The sequence below is a fragment of the Vitis vinifera genome, chromosome 10 (genome assembly GCF_030704535.1).
Source record: "Vitis vinifera cultivar Pinot Noir 40024 chromosome 10, ASM3070453v1".
NCBI lineage: Eukaryota > Viridiplantae > Streptophyta > Magnoliopsida > Vitales > Vitaceae > Vitis > Vitis vinifera.
Genome location: NC_081814.1, coordinates 3,848,381 through 3,856,024, shown reverse-complemented (window position 1 = coordinate 3,856,024; position 7,644 = coordinate 3,848,381). Strand labels below are relative to the sequence as shown.

Genomic DNA, 7,644 nt, shown 5'->3' with positions numbered 1-7,644 from the left:
ATGGGAGGAGCAAAATTTTTACATTTGAGAGCATTTGAAAGCATTCCATAAGTTCATGTGTCATGGTAAAAGCAACCAAAGTTAGATGACAATAGTAAAAAGTATATTTTCCATAAGTTACAAGTTGTACAATCAAAGTGATGGAAAAATCATTATTAATGATCTATCAAGTTTAATCAAGGAAAAAATGAGATTAGGATATCCAAGAAGATAACTATGTTACTCCTTTAAACTTTGAACAAGATTAAAAAAATAAGTGAAGACTTATAAAAGGTCACTATCACCTTCATTTATGAACATGAAGTTCGAATATCATCTTCATTAATTGGAAAGCTCAAGTTAAGGGACACGATGCTCAAGAGTCTACAAAATTATAAGATAACAAAAAATCATTTTGATTTTTGCTTTATTTTATTATTATTATTTTTTTGCAAGTCATGAATTAATCAATAGATTTTAAGGGAGTAATGCAATATTAAAAAAATAAAAAGGAACGAAAAGATATTATACATGATGAAATAAAAACAATGAAAAAAAATGACACATTGAAGTTAAAATATCTTTTGATGAGGGAAAAAGACAACTATTCAAGGCAAACAAGAAATCAATGGAAGTAAAAATATATAAAACAAGATTGATGGTTAAGGCTATAAACAACAGTAAAACATTGGCTATGATAAGATATTTGCTCCTACAAACTATATGATTAACAATCTCTTTAATAGATTAAAATAATTGGAAAAAAAATTGACAAATGGATGTGAAATCAATTTTTTTAATGAGCATCTTAAAGAAAAAATATATGTGGGATAACATATGAGTTGTGAAGTAAAAGGCATAAGAACAAGGTTTTAGAAATGAAAAAGGTAAAATAACAAACATCAAGAGTATGAAATACTAAAATTGACAAATATTTTAAAGAGAATAATTTTATTAAATCTTCATAAAAATGATCTTTATATAAAGGTCAATGAAAAAAGTGATATGTTACTTATTTGTTTATACGTGAATGATTTTATTTTCACTTAAAATAATCTAATACGGGATCATGTTATACAATATTGCATTGAAGTGAAACAAATTGAAAAAAGTTTTTTTTTTTTAATTGAAAAAAGTTTTTTTTTTAATAAAAAAATGATGCAAATTTTTTTAAAGAACTTCAACAATTCATATGCAATCCAATAAATACACTAATAGAATGTGAAGTACTAAAATTATCAAAAGAAAGAGAAAAGATAGAACCAACACGATATACAAGCTTAATGGGAAGCCTTTGCTCCTTGACTTGTACAAGATTGTATATTCGATTTGGAGTTGGACTTGTTATCTATTATATGTAGGGATGACAACAGAGCGGGTTTGGGATGGGTCGCTCCCATCCCAACCCCGGCCCATTTATCTAAAATAATTTTCATCCCTGTCCCATTTAAAAAATTAAACGGGATGGGTATAAGAAATTCTCATACCCTCCCCGCCCTACCTTCTTTAACTTTTGTTTTTTAAATTACTTTTAAAATTTTAAATTACATTAAAATAAATATGTTTTATAAATAATTAAATTATTATATTTTTTATAACTTATTTTATTAAAAAAATATTTTATTATTATCTATATATTAAAAATAGTAAAATAAAATAAATTTAATTTAATTTTAAAAAATTAAATTTTATATATAATCAGGGTAGGGTAGGTACCTGAAAAAACCCATCCCATTGTCATCCCTAATTATATGGAAGCACTAATAGTGACCGTTAGGTATCAAAGGTATATTTGATTATAACTTATTTTGTTTATCTTTTGGTAATTTTAAGCTTGTTAGATATAACAATAATCATGGAGGTGGAGAGTTGAATTATTGAAATAGTACTACTGTATTTTATGTCTTTTATTAGAGGAATTTCTTTCACTTGGAACTCAAATAAGTAGTTTATTATAACATTTTTAATTTATGAAGTGAAATTTATTTTGGCAACATGATGTATTTTTTATGCAATTTGACTAAAAAAAATTATTGATGGAGCTTTACTTACCACAAAAAGAACCGATGAAAACATATGTGGACAAAAAATTGACGGCATTGTAAAAAAAATCCATTGTTTTATGATTGAAGTAAGTACATTAATCCATTGTGTTTCATGTTTATGTGTGCAAGCAGCATGATTTGAGGTCACTTTTGACTTAAACCTCATCCCAATAAGAAGGTGCACAAGTTTTGAAATATGTCCAATGATATCTTGTTTGATATTCCAACTCCGGCCCCTCTTCTTTTTAATGCTTTTAATTGAAAGGAAAATGTTATGGTATATTAGTTGTAGATACGTACGGAATAAGGAATTCGGACTAATCAATATGTGGAATAAGATCTAGTCTGAAAATGTGCATGCAATACCACTTAAGTAATAATATTTTTTTTGATAGGTATTAAAAAATACACTTCGATATTATAGCTAGAGTCTAATTGAAAACAATCAAATGATTAGTTTTTTTACCAATATTCATGACTAGTGTTAGCGTAAACAGAATCATTAGCACAGAGGTACAAAAGTCTAATATTAAGTCAAAAAGAAATGCAAATTAATTTGCGATGCACCAACATTAATTTTGGTTGAGAGAACATGTGAATGAATCTTAGAATGATTTTTCTTATCATGAATTAATTGGGTCTCCGTCGATAGATCATATGTGCCACACAATTCCCTGTCACTATCTCAAGCAATTCCAACATCGATCATCACCATCAGAAATGAAAATTCACATGGGCCGCTATTAGCCCCTACACTGATAGCTTCTCTATTCATGGACCCCCATATTTCTTGACATAGACTTGCAGAGACTATACAGGATTTATATTCCTTTGTGACTGACAACCATGACCCATGAGAAGGAGTTTTCTTTGGTTTGAAAACTCTGCTGCATGTGTTCCCACATTAGCTGGATTAATCCACGCTTTTGGTTGATTATTTTGAGGAAGAATAGACTAGATAACAACTTGAAGCCACTAAATAATTTGCTTTTGGTTGTTTCTGGGAGGGTGAAACAAATATAAAGATTTTCTGAAAGAACTGTGAACCAAAATATATATTTCACTGAATGATTGATCATGCCTAAATTTTATACATTTATTCTATCATTTCAGCTACTGAGAGATTAAATTTTTTCCAAAGTATTACATATGTGTGGCTTGGAATTGAGGCTGATGTTGGATCTAAAGAAACTAAACAAACCAGTTTTCACATGCATAGTGAATTTATTTTTATTAACTCATCATTTGATCAAGGGGCATACGCTTGAATTCGAGTTCATCATGCAAGGATTCAAATTCCTTTTTATATGTGTATTTCCAGAACCCTACTAAGCTTGTCATTTGGCATGATCATATGAGCCTGCTTTAGATCAAATGCCTAAGAAAAGTCCTTTGTCCCCAAGAGGTGATGGACAGGTCAAAACACAGAATAGTATGGCTTCACGTTGTTAGAGTACATGATATACAATGTGGGTTTAAGTCCTATAAGTTTAAGCTTTTAAAAAGATTTGATAGTTTTAATATCATATCAGAGTTTTGTTTGGTGGCTAGTAGAACTTTTCTCCCACTCAAGATCAACTCCTTAACCCCAATTGGTTCTGATTGCTTAGCACTATATGAACATGTCATGCGATAAGGGATGACTCAAACTTGGGCTAGAAAGGGCCACGTCGAAGTACTTCAAAATCACATGTTTTCGTGATTTTGGGGAGCATTTCAAGTTTTTATCACATGGCTGCAATTATGATTTCGTGACGGAAAAGAAAACGTTGAATAGCACGTGTACATCCAAGTGGACCAGATGCATGCAGTAGTTTGGAATCATTTGCAAAAGGAATCCAAACCAAAGGATTTTCTTGTCTAAAGAACTTGCTTAGGCAGTGGAAACGGAAATGACTTGCAGGTAAATTTATTCAATAAGATTGCACTGAGGCCATGAGTATCTCCAATGGGATGCAAAAGAGGATGCTGTTCTTGTAGGAAGAGTGCAAATTTCACTACATCAAAGCGTATCTCCAATAGGCTGAGGCAAAAATTTCACTCAATTTATTTTTTGAGCGTTTCTGTATGGTAGATTCTCAAGGAGCAAGGACTTCATATGCTCCTCAAGGCCAGGAAGGCACTGTTGGTCATCATAACTATACATCAAAGGGACCATTCTTGCAATATTGAGGGAGCCTTTTGTAAAAGAAGTTGAAAATGGATTTGGAGAGAGGCATTCCTTGTTGAGGCGCTTCCACATATTTGAAATCATATGGGCTACGATTTGTCTTGCATTTTCAACTGAAGAGCCTCGGTGTTCCTTCAAGTAGCACTCTACATAGGACCCATCATGCCCGTCTTGATTCTCATCCTGTCAATTTATTCAACTTAGGGTGGTTCTGTGAAACCAAACATTATGACATACCACTTCAAAACATCAATTAGGCCAACACTACATTTAACTTTTAAGGCCACCTCAAAATAACTTTTTATAAACCAAACATGAAAAATTGTAGACAGATTAATTAACAACCTGCATGTGGTTCGCATTTACCTTGGCGCTTCCGAGGTCATCCCAAAGACGAAGAATTGTTGCTGTAGAAGATATAATGCCTGGAAAGTCATCCACAAGATCTACATTATCCTTGGTTATGCCATGACCCAATAGAAAAAACAAGTGAACTAGCACCACATGTACCCCTGAACTAACGGCCCCATTCTTCAAGTACTCCTCAGCCTTTGGCACATGCCCAGAAGCAAACCATTTTGCCTCTACTAGAAATGCGTTGCATAAACTCGCCCACTGCAGCAATGGGGGATCTGTTAAGCGTGCTACATTTGTAATCCCACTGAAACCCATACAAAAATGTTTTGAATATTACCGCCTTCCGTAGAGAGCCCACTGGGTTCTTGTGGACCTTGTGGACCTTGGTACTGATCTCATTCGTGATGTCATCAAGAGTCTTGAAACACATCTTCATGTACTCTGGAAGCTCTTTGAAAGCAGACAAATCCCATCTATATACAATAATTAATGACACAAATTATTGGAACTATGTATATATATATATACACACATACACACCCATTAGCGAATCAATGAATTAGTCCATTTCTACCTATTAACAGCTTCTGTGAACAGAGTGAGTTCATCAAGGGTTCCACCAACATAAAAAATGTCATCTATTATGTAGATTAGAGAGATAGGTTTTGTGAGCTCAATCCTTTGCTCTGACAACCTTGGATCTGGGATGATTGCCATTGGCCACATGTACCATTTCAGTGGTTGGTCTCTTGCAAACTTCAACTCCTCGGTCAAACCTAGGTCCTTCCACCATCTAATAATTAATATGACAAATATTAGTTAGAGATCAAAGTGTCTTAAGAATATATTACAAGAAAGTAAATATAATCACAATGCAATTTTTCAAACAGACTTGGAAATTTGAAGCATCTCCTTTTGATGCACGGATTTAACCATATTGAAATCTATTTTTGCTAATTCTTGCAATGCATTTATCCATCCATTTGTGCCCTGGAAATCAGTAAGGAAGTTTTTGGTCATGAACCGTGCCAAGCTCTTGTGATGGGGATGCTGCAATGTATTCTTAACAACTGCAGCTTGATGATGATCAAGATGTTGCAAACATGCATTAAGGAGTAGACTGCTGAAATTTCCGGCTTCCTCAAGTATATCTTCTCCTATACTTAGCTGAGAAGCTATACAAACCCATCAATCCTCTGATGTCTTCGCGTAGGTTTTGTTTAAACTTCCCCTCCTTGTTCTTGAAGTTATTCAACACATCTGTCCATGCACATTAACCAGTAAATTCACTTTCAGAAACAAACGACTCTTGATAAATGTCGGTAAGGTTAATTAAAAAAGAAAAAAGAAATAAAAAGAAAAAGAAACCACCTGCGGGGACAGTGTAACCTTCTTGTCTCAATAGGCGAAAGCGGAGTGCAACCTCATAAAGATCCTCATCACAATCACCATGAATGCTAGATTTCATATACTGCTTCTGCAGAACTGCTTCAATCTCCTCTTCGAAGTGATGATCAATGCCTAGGCGTTGTATGGCATCAATCATCATCATGCTTTCCATTGCATCTTCTCCTAGTTTGCTGAATACATGCTTAACTTCCTTTAACTTTTGTGCATGTTCATTGTAGAACTCATCCTGTAAAGTTTGGAAATTAGAAAGTTAGAAAATGCATGGCATAATAAGAACTATAAAATAATGGAGAGCAGTAAGGCAATCTTAACAGTAAAACTGCCAAGTTCAGGTGAATGGTTAGCTTTCTTTAAGGGGATAGAAACCAAGGTGTGATCGTGGGCAATACTCCATTTGTGCGTATTAGGCATAGGCACAATTCTGGTGAAGTTAGTCTTGCCTATTTCTTCGTTTGGGCCAACTGCAGGAATGGACCAAGCATAAAAGCCACAAGAACAGGCCATTAGGAGTAATAATAAATTATTAAATTAAAGAGAAGAGGGCTCGCAACCAGACTGAGGATGAATCAAGTAGTGAGGCTTGTAGTTTTGCTATAACAATGGACTGAATTTATAGACAAGGAGCCTTGGAGTCTTGCTTGTTGCTTTTTACACCATGGGAAGCTTTTCTCATGACAAATAGAAATTTTTTATATTAAGAATGCATTTTACAGTATTTTTAAAGAGCTTTGAAAGAGAAATAGCAAAATTTAAAAATCAATTTTAAAAAAGAATTATAAAATCACTTTAATGCTTGCCAAGGAGATATTTAATTGGTGGTTCTTCCAAAAGAAAAATACTTCAAAAGAAAACCCTTTTATTAAAAATATTTTAAATAAAAATATTGTCAAATGCACACCAAGATAATAGTCATTGTCAAATTTTAGAAGCACTTAATGATGCCAAGTTATCATTCAATAAAATATATACAAATTATCAAATTAAAAAAAATCAAAATATCAAATAAATTTAAATATTATAAAAAAGAATTAGGAAAACATCCAAAGTACGTAACTTTTAAGAAAATAATAGGAATAAATTACTTCAAATATAATTTTAGAAACTTTTTAGCAAAGATAATCCTAAAATTTTTTCAAAGAATTCAATAATTTTTCTAATAAATTTTAATACATATTTTCAAATAATTAAATATAAATTAATTGAAAATTATTTTTTAGTAAAAATTTATCCATATTATCATTAAAATTTTAAATAAAATATAAGTGATTAATCAAACTTTGATTATTGTTAAGATTTCTTATTGATGCATGTTGTCTCTTATAATTTAAACTAAATACAAATTTTCTTAAAATGTTAAAAGTTTTCAAAATTAAAACCAGAAAAATCCAACATTAATTAATAAAAAATTAATATAATAATTGCATGGAAAAATAAAAATAAAAACAAAAAATAAGTTATATATACTAAATGGATTTTGTGAAAGCTTTTTTTTAAAAAAAATTAATTATACAACGACCTTTTTTTGAAATTCTTGCCCAAAAATAAGTTATATATACTAAATGGATTTTGTGAAAGCTTTAATTTTAATTTTAATTTTTTTAAAATTAATTATCCAACGACCTTTTTTTTTTTTTTTTTAATTTTAGCAATCATTGACACGGTGACTATGGGTTGCCCTACTTT

General features: G+C 31.6%; 1 pseudogene; it reads right to left on the bottom strand.

Annotated features, from left to right (window-relative positions):
• Positions 1-3,905: 3,905 nt before the first annotated feature.
• Positions 3,906-6,525, bottom strand: LOC100852812 ((3S,6E)-nerolidol synthase 1-like; annotated as a pseudogene).
• Between the last annotated feature and the right edge of the window lie 1,119 nt (positions 6,526-7,644).